General features: G+C 44.7%; 1 long non-coding RNA gene across 1 annotated transcript; it reads right to left on the bottom strand.

Annotated features, from left to right (window-relative positions):
* Positions 1-731: 731 nt before the first annotated feature.
* On the bottom strand, positions 732-5,191 carry LOC140686936 (uncharacterized). Its single transcript, XR_012060939.1, has 3 exons — positions 4,672-5,191; positions 1,910-2,050; positions 732-956 (listed from the first exon to the last, which is right to left on the bottom strand). It is a non-coding gene; the product is annotated as an uncharacterized lncRNA (long non-coding RNA).
* Between the last annotated feature and the right edge of the window lie 4,582 nt (positions 5,192-9,773).

The raw sequence follows: 9,773 nt of genomic DNA, 5'->3' as shown, positions 1-9,773 counted from the left end.
CTGGGACATGTTCTAACTTGGCCTAGCGGGAAATGTGGACGGTTTCCTGTAAGTATCTGAATGAACTTAAGGTGTCAGAAGAAATGTGAGACTGTCATCTGGGGGAATGTCATTGATGAAATTCTTTCTGGGAAACCATCCTTGCAGGTGAAGGATGCAATGCCAGCTGTATGTTGTCTCATTGAAACACATCTCTGAAGAGAGAAGAGTGGGTGGGCCCAGGTGAGCGGATGGTTGGCCTCGCTCTCCTCTAACTTGGGGGCCTCCCCAGACACACCGTGACTCTCTTCCTGCCTGGGTTGGATCTCGGCAGCTCCTGCAGCAATAAGAGGAGTTATTTTAAGGAGACAGTTGATACTTGGCGAGTCCTCCTACAGATCAGCGATAGCTGTTTGAAATGTTAAATGTCTCCCAGATGGAGATACTTAGCATTTGTAGGAGGAATAATTTGGAGGAGAAGAGTGCATTTGTCTTTTTGGCATCCTGTGGATTCCATTTGAGAAGACAGAGAACACTGTGAGTCCTGCCATCCACATGTCAGTGTTTTCTTAGAATTTTGCAAGTCCCAGTGACGGTCCCGCTGCTTCTTGCAGGGGTATCAAGCTTTGCATGTGCCAAAGCTCAAGGGAAAAGCATATGGAACTGAGTCTCCGGGGTCAAGAATTGCTAGAGTTTTCAGAAACCATCACAGTTCAGCCTCCCGTCTGCCAGTGGCAAATTCTTCAATCATGTAGACAAGATGGTTTTTTATTTTGGGTGTGGTCTTTTATGTACAGGGAAGGTTGAAAAATGTAGTTCAGATTGGCAGAGGACACCAGTGACCTTGCCTCTGTCACCTTCTTTGTGGCCACGAGCAAAAAAATCACCTTGCCTCACAAAGCCTTGCTTTCCCCATGTGAGATGAAGGGATTGGAGCAGATCTGTAACCAAGGAACAATGATCCAGCTCTGTCATGGCTGGGAAGAACAAAGGTGACGTTACCGGAGGGGAACTGACTTGTTCATCATGCCCACTACTCATGGCAGGGATGGAGTGGCTCATTCACAAAAGGACTGAATCAATGACCCTTTTTTACTTATTCATTTTCTGGATACCCATGGGCTCTCTCCATGGCTCACCAGTAAGTAATGCCTTTGGGTAAGCACCTGCCTTGGCACCAGACTGAACTAAGGCAGACTGAAAGCTGAGTACTAGCGCGTAAACACTTGTAACTGGATTGCTAGTGTGCTCACACTGCACCAAGGTGTGCAAAGAAACGTGCGCCTTATTCAGCTTCTGTGATCTCTTCAATGTCTCATATTCTTTAGGAATTCCCTCATTTGCTTTGGTGGGTGGGTGGGTACGTGGGAATAGGGGACTAAACTTAGTCCAAATACAGTAAGCTTATTCCTGTTTAATAATGTAAACAATTTCTATAGGAAACTTCTGCCTTTTTTCAAAAAAGTAATATGGTCTTTACAATTTCCCTCCTCTCCTCTTGATCCTTCCCAAGAGAGATTCTGAGCATTGGGAAGAGGGGAAGAGGAGAACGCTGGGTGCTGACGTACTTTCGGTTCCCCTGTTCTCTGTGGCAGTGCACTGTGCCCAACTGGTCACTGGCCCCTGGTCAGCGTATCAGGATCTGATGGAGAAGCCTGAGGCTGCTAAATTCGTGAACCGTGTTCTCACTTTGTCAGGACCCAGATTCTGACTCAGCCCTATGTTACCTGTCTCCAGAGCTGGATATACTTGATTTTAATGTGGCCTCAGCTCTAGGAGTCCTGTATCGCAGCCCCTAGTTAGCAGTGAAGTAACTTGACTCATTCTGGTAAACCCCAGATAACAGACTGTTAGCTACCCTCTTCCTCTTCCACCATGATGCATGGGAAAACTTCTTGGTCCATTCTACCACATAGGGCTCCAGTGTCACCTGAGAATGCTACTGTAGTCTCCTCTCTTCTTCCTAATCTTGTCGCATCACGATCACTTTGATGTGGAAGTCTCCATCCTGGTATGGGGCAGCTCGGTGGGTGTCTAGTCCCCAAATCCCAACCTGCTTCCAGTGTCGATCCTGGAAGGAGATGGTCAGAAGCCATTTGTTTCCCAACATCTTTTTTCCCTTAAGCTCAATCCATTCTAAGTCAGAAAAGAGAAAAAAAAGAAAAAATGGATTTCCACTTCTTCCTATCATGCAAGGATTTCGCCTATTTTATCCTGCTCTTTTCTGAGATAATTTTTTTCTCTTGTTTTCCCTAGGGCTCTAATGATATAATGGCTGTCTTGATTCTTGTGGTAGAAGATGAAAATAATATTTTAAAATATTATTCTTATTACCAAATTACTTCTCCAACTGCTGGAAGAGATTTCCTTGACTTGGGGAGTGATTCACTTCCCCTCTCTGAGCCTTCCAACTATCCCATCAGATGGTTAGATCTGATCCATTAAAACCCCTTCTGGTTCTTCTATCCTAGTCTCACTGAGCCGTGAGGCTGAATTGCACAGTGATGTGGAAAGCCAGCCATTCCATTCATAAAAGCTTTCAGGGGACTATTCAATTTATTTGGCATTTCGGCTATGAAAGAGTTAGCTTATCAACCTCTTGCCTACCTAAGCCTTACTATGAGTCTTATGCTTTAACTATTTACTGTTTTTTTTAGAAAAAATAAAGAAGAGGAGGAAACAAAATGGCAGCCACCAAGAGGAATTAAGTTCCCCTCTCACTGGGTGAAGCCTGAGGTTGGTAGCTTCCCAAAAGGAGAAAAGGAAAAGGATTGTAGACCTCAACAAAGAGGTCCTGGTACACCCTGTTGTAACAAGGGATCAAGTCAGGCAGAGCAGGGCAATTTCCTAATGATTTTAATAACTGGAAAGCTGAAAGACTGCATACAGTGACACACACACACAAGATCCACTCAGAAAAAGGGTTCAGTGGCCGTGGTTGAGGGACTGATGACTGTTCTCTGGGTTGAGACTCTCTCAGTTATTCTAGCATATGCATGTAGTCCCCCCACTTTATGGATGGTCCATATACATTGTGTAGGATTATTTGTTAACAACAACAACAACAAAAACCTTTGTGGTAAGAATGAATGTCACATACCAGCTATGCTAAGTAAGGATGAGAAGGTAGACACTACCGCTCAGAAAAATAAAGAAACATCTTCTTGGGAGAGTGCACCACTGAGTTATGGCATTCCATGCTTTGGGCCTATCAGGAAATATTTATTGAAGCTGCTCTGGCACAGAGCTGCTCTGCCAGGTCATGAGCTATTGTGCCGCACCAGACGAGTGCAGCCCCTAACCCTGCAAAACTTACAATCAGGTAGGGGAGGTGAAAAAATAAGCCAAACAATTCCACTCAGGCACGGTTGGTGCTAACACAGGGAATGTAGACGGGCTTCCACAGGAGCCAAAAGCTGGGCACCTAGCCTATCCATCCCATGGCGGTCACTGTGGGAAGTCAGAGGAGGCCTCTGAGAGGCACTGGCCTTTGATAAACAGAACTAGGATTTCAGATTCTCCTCGTTAAGGGTGCCTGCCACCAGAAAGAGACAACCAGAGCCTCCCACCTTTGGATTCCCCAATCTCAGCTCCAACTGCATTTGAGTTGTCAGACCCGAGGAAATAGAACATGGTATGTCCTCCTCAGTCTCTTTCTCCTTCCTAACTTATCAGTCTCTATCGATAAACATCTAGATTAAACCTCTAGCAGCCCTGCACTGCTGCCTTTAATGGCAGCACACAACACAAGAGGCTGGCATTCTTTGGGGCTGCCCAGTACTCGAAACAACTCTTACAAAGACTTGGATTTCTGGCATTGGGCCCATTTTATTTATTTATTTTTTAAAGGGAAGGAGATTTTTAAATTCTCCAAAAGAATGCCTCAAAACTCTGAAGTTCCCAATGTAGTCAGACATCAATAATGTATTTTAAGGTTGTGTGTTTTTCATTCCTTGCTGTCTCCCGGTAATCCTGGGGGCTGCCATGTTGAGTTTCATCAGTAACAGTCTTAGCCACCATGGAGACCATGTCAAGAATCATGCAGCGAATAGCCAGATGCACCCGGGGCCCCCAGTTCCGTTCCTTCGTGAGGAACTTGGAAGAGTTTACTGCACAGCCAGCTCACTCTAACTGACCTCATAGAAGATTGACTCATAGGGGGAATGTTAGCTGCTGGTTTTCTTTAACCAGTTTTACATAGTGAGCAAGGAATCACTCACAAGGAATAGGAATGCTCTGAGGTTTTAAGACAGACACTTGTGGATTCAAATCTGGCTCTATGACTTAACTTGCTGTGTGATACTGGGCAAGTCACCTAACCTTTCTGACCCTCAGTGCACTCATCTGTTCAACGGGAAGCATTCCTTCCTTGTAAGAATACTGCTTTAAAATTAAATTTGGGGGGGAGGGTAATAGCTCAGCGGTAGAGCTGCATGATTAGCATGCATGAGGTCCTGGGTTCAATCCCCAGTACTTCCACTGGAAAAAAACACAAAAACAAGTGTTCTCTTTTTAAAAAAAAAAAAATTGAATTTTGTATTTGTCAAAGTAATAGACAGATTTTTTTTTTTCTAACCAAGAGGTGCTTTAAGTCTTACAATGAAATCAGCAGTTTCAACCCTCCTCACTCCTGAGTCCTGATCCCTGGGGCAGCCACTCTCTACTCTTTAAGCTGATTCTTCTAATATTTACCTCCGCATATTTAAATTCTGTAGATTCCTCCTGTACTCTCCTGGTTTTGTTGCTTATTTGAGTCTTTCTCTTTCAGACTGGAAATTCCCTGCCCCATGCGGTGGTCAGATGGAGGAGGAGAACTCCAGGAAGCCCTCCATGACTTCCATGTGCACGGGGACGGGGTGTTGAGTGATGGCATTCCTTACACTGTAATGAGGCAGTGAGTCAGCCTATTCATTTGGGAACCATAAATATTTCAGTGTCTTGATGTCTTTTCTCATGGATCTGCCAGTTTCTCTAGATAAAAATCTTCCAAGCATGTGGGTGAGAAGGGAGCTGAAAAGCCCCAGTGTTTACCCACTTCTCTTCTCAACTGTCTGCTGTCCCTGTTGACACTTTGAGACCTGAGGCTTTCTTGTTTATTATCACCCGAAATCCCACTTGTGTGTGGCAGCAGTGAAGGGATGGAGGAGAGGGAGTCTGACATAGTCAGGCAGGGGGACCCGTAGAGGTAACAGCTCCACGTACAGCTGTTAAGTCCAACTCACCCCTACCTTCCACAGCATCCTGTGTCTTAGAACACCTGGATGACAACTCTTTCCACTTTGTGATGTCGCTCATCACCTCTTCCCGCCTTCCAGAATCCATCTCAGTCTCTCCTGGTCTGTTCTCTCTTCACCTGTGCTCTGTCTTCCTAAGATAACGCCTCCCCCTTTCTCCCTTCTTCACTCCCTTTGTTCCCACCTCCATTCCTTCTTCCTTCCTTTCTGCTACCTCTCCAGTGGAGTTTCAGGAGGGAAAAGAGATAAAGTCATGTGGTCCATCTGCTTTTCCCCCTTGCTTTATAAACAGAAGTTCTGCTGGCAGACCTACCTGAGATCAAGAATGTGGAGTCCCTTGCTCAACACCTGGCATATATTTAAATGTTCAGTAGCTGTACGTGCCTTCCAGCACCATCTTGGACAGCCCCTAACATCCCCCCCAAAAGGGCCTGTGGCCTGAGGGCTGTAAAATTTTTAGGAGATCCCTGGAATTCACAGTGAATCCTAGGGGAGGGTGGCAATCCTGAAATTCTCTGTTTCTCCAGATCAAATAACTCCATTAACTTAATTAATTCTCAAGACAACTTCATTAGGCAGCTATTATTCTTATTCCCATTTTATGCCCATGGTCTTGACTTCTGGGCACTATAACAATGGCCTGGAACAGCCTCTTGTTCGGGAGGAAGGAAAGAAAAGAGAGAAACATCCCTTGACCCTCTGTCAGTGACCAGACATTGAGAAATACATCCACCCTGCCCTGTGAAACGTTACCACCATCAAAGGCAAACACAGCCAGACATTAGTTAAAGCAGAGAAAACAGATTTTATTTAATAACTACTGACAGCTGGGGAAGAAGCTGAACTTTATTCCAATTTGTGCAGTGGTGATTTGGGCATTTTAAAGGGAGAAGGAGGGAGGGGAAGAGTCGGGGGTTCAGTTGAGTCAGAGCAGAGAAAACTCACAAAGGGTGTATCAGGGTAAACGCGATGATACCAGCTGTGGCTGCTGATGGGCAGTGATGGAAGTCAGGATCTCACCCTCCCACAGAGACTGGGAGACGGAGGCCCTCTCCTTTCTGATGAGTGCATTTAAAATAAAAGGCTTTCAGGTCCTTGAGAAAAACACTCGAGACGTAAGAGACACATATTCACAACTGTAAGACCGTTTTAAGTAAATGGTCTAAGAAAGGGAGGTCAGGGCCTAGCGTCAGGTATTGGCTAGAACACAGTCACTTCCCAGCAGCACTGAGCTTTCTTAGGCAGGCACCTTAATTGAGGGGACACACACACACACACACACACACACACACACACACACACACACACACACACACACACACACACACACACACACACACACACACACACACACACACACACACACACACACACACACACACACACACACACACACACACACACACACACACACACACACACACACACCCTCCACGGAGAGTGGTAACTAATAGGCAAAACTGTGTTCCCCGGGTGTCCTGGTGCCTGAGCTCCCCTGCAGAGCCCGCAATCCATGCAAGGTTGGCTGTCTGCAGCTCGGCTGAGTTACCAAGATTACAAATGAAAACCAGCCCCCAGAGGGTGCGCCGTTCCTGTAGCACAGAAGGAAAGCATAATTCTTGCTTACACTTCACTTTGTGATCGGTTTCTCCCCTGGCAGGCACTCTTGTAACTTCTTTTTAGGGCTGTCAATCTTATAAAAGGCACAGACGCACATACACGCAGAGCCCAAAAGTCTGCAAATCAAGCCTTTCTCATCTCACTGTGGTGTTCTCTCTTTCACTAACTGCAGAATATTCTTCCTCTGTGGCTGTTTCAAATGGAATAGCATTTTTTGTAGTTTAAAAATATACTGAGTAAGTAGTAGTAACAACAATAATAACCATGATTATTTTTGTGTTAATTGTTACAATTTCCAGCTCCTGTGACCCACCTCTGTGTCAGATACTGTGCTAGGCACTATGTGGACATTATCTCTAACCTCCCCCAAACCACACCATGTGGATATCATTTCCTGCTGAATAAGGAAACAGGGCTCAGAGAGGGTAAACAACTTACTGAAGGTCACACAGCCAGCTAAGAGGGACTGAAACACAGTTCTATCTACCCAAAGAGCTCAGGTTCTTCCATGACCATAAGATGCGGTGGATTGAAGGGATTGGAAGAGCTGGCTTCCTAATTGGGCTCTGTCAGCATCAACAAGGTTCAAAATTCCATCAGAAAAGGATGCTATCATCTGGAATTTCTGAGTTTATCTTGTAAATAAGATAGATAGATAGATAGATAGATAGATAGATAGATAGATAGATAGATAGATATAGATAGATAGATAGATAGATAGATAGATAGATAGAAGTAATGACATCAAGGTTCTCCAAAGGGCAGAGTGTGAGGAACCTCTTAGAACAGCAGCACAACTTCAGAGCACCTGATAGTGAAGGAGCATCCTGATGACTGAGTACAATGCCCTTCCTCTGCCACCCCTCCCAGAAGGCCCCTCCCAATGTGCAATCACCTCCACAACACCCCTGGCAGATAACCATCTTTGTGGTCTTTCAATGTCTAAAGTCTGGAGTGTTGACAGTCTCAAAAGAATTGTTCTATCGCCTGTTATGAGCTCTAGTAATTAAAAAAAAATTTTCTGATCTGAGAAGCAAAAATCTGCCTTTCTCTTGTTAATAATAATAAAAATAATATGAGCTAAGCTTTATTTCCAACTTACCATGTGCCCTAAGTACTTTATGAATTATCTGACTTAATCTTCAAAACAATTCTTGAATATAAGTAGAATTATCCTTTGATTTTTTTAGGACTTGAGGAAACAGATTCGGTGCAAGGGAATTAATTCCCTGCGCGGAATCCCATGGAGAGCAAGCGGCACTGCTGAGATGAGGCCGTCGCTCTATGAAGCCCGCGCTTTTGACCACCGACCACCGTGCCGGATAAATGGAGGACGAAGCAAACACAGTCCCTTCCTCCACCTACTGCCCTTCAGATTTCTTAAGAAAGAGCTCATGTATTCTTTTTCCCCTCCTCCCTTCCCTCTGGGCTCTTTGAAGTCTTCATTTTCTAAAAGCATTGTCAACGGGAATAATGTGAGGTCCTCATGCTAAGAAGAGGCATGAGAGTGGAAAAGCCAGGCTTATTTTTGTAGCATCTTGGTGTTTTACTTGAAATGGCAAATGGAGAATATCTGGACAGCCCATCTGGTCCCATCTGGAGGAAGAACATTTAGCTTTGAGAGCCCTGGTTTCTTTGGATGCTGGGGAGTAGCCAATGCCATGGCTGTATCCAAGCTTCCCACCCTATGAATCTCAAGGACAGGTGGGAGGTGAGGCTCCATCCTCTAGTGTGGCTTGGCAGAGCTTGGATGAGGGTGAGGAGAGGAGACAAAATTGAGACTTACATTAAATAAGTGGATACAAATAGGTTTTCAAAATCAGATTGATGAATGAATTAGGTTTAGAGCTTCAGCTCCCCTACTCATCACATTTACTTTCTCTCAGTCCCTGGTACTCAGAGTACTTCCTCCAATCAAAGGACTTTGTCCATGCTGTTCCCTCAACCAGGAATGCTTTCCTTCCCTTTGCCCTGGTGACTTTCATTTGTCCTTCAGACTTCAGCTCAAATGTTCCCTGACTTTTCAGAGCAGCTGAAAACCTTACATTTTAAGTTTTCCTACTACCATACTCTTCTCCTTTCCATGCTAATCATGTTTACAAATTTACATATATTCCTGAGTTTATCTAATTAATATCTCTCTTCCCCATTAGGCATTTGCTTTGTAAGAATAGGCCAGGTCAGCTTGTTTGTCACCATTGTTTTCTCAGTCTCTAGGAAAGTGTCTGGAACAGAGTAAGAGCTCAAAAATATTTCTTGAACCAGAAGATGAATGAATGAATAGAAATAGGGGGAAAGCAAGGTCAATAAGAGTAGGTGTCAGAGAAGCTGGGACAAGAGTCTGAGACAGTTCAAATCACCAGGCACTTCTCATGGGGCTGTAACATGGGGTCATTTTATGCAGTTGGCACCCCCTGGCTTTGAACAGTGTACAACCCATACAACTGTAATTGGTGGCCCTGAGAGGGTTTCCAAATGAGCCAAAGCTCTTTGCACAGATGTGCCAGATCTATTTAAGAGCCAGTGGTGGAACAGGTACCTTTCATCATTTGCTACCCTTTTAAGGCAATTCCTCTCCAACTACCATACTGGTTCTCACTGGCTTAGCAAGCTCTACAACCCTCACTCCCAACACTAAGAAAGGATTGTGATGTGAGCGAGGGGTAACGTCCACAAAAACCAAGCTGTCTTCATGGCTTATGTTGATGAATCCACCTGAGAGATGATCATCTTTATTTACGCCTTCCTTCCACCATGCTGCTTGGTTTCTGAATCCATCATCCTCAAAGCTCAAATAAAAAGCCGACTGCTTTCCCTCCAGGGAAATTCAGATCTCTTAACAGGTTGATAAATATCTCTCTGTTTTCCATCCATATGAGACATTGTCAAGAGTTCTCCTTCATGGGCCCATTCTATGCCCCGCCGACCTTGTAGCTCCTG

This window comes from Vicugna pacos, chromosome 18 (assembly GCF_048564905.1).
Source record: "Vicugna pacos chromosome 18, VicPac4, whole genome shotgun sequence".
NCBI lineage: Eukaryota > Metazoa > Chordata > Mammalia > Artiodactyla > Camelidae > Vicugna > Vicugna pacos.
The sequence above is the reverse complement of the archived record's forward strand: the minus strand, read 5'-3'. Positions and strand labels throughout refer to the sequence as shown.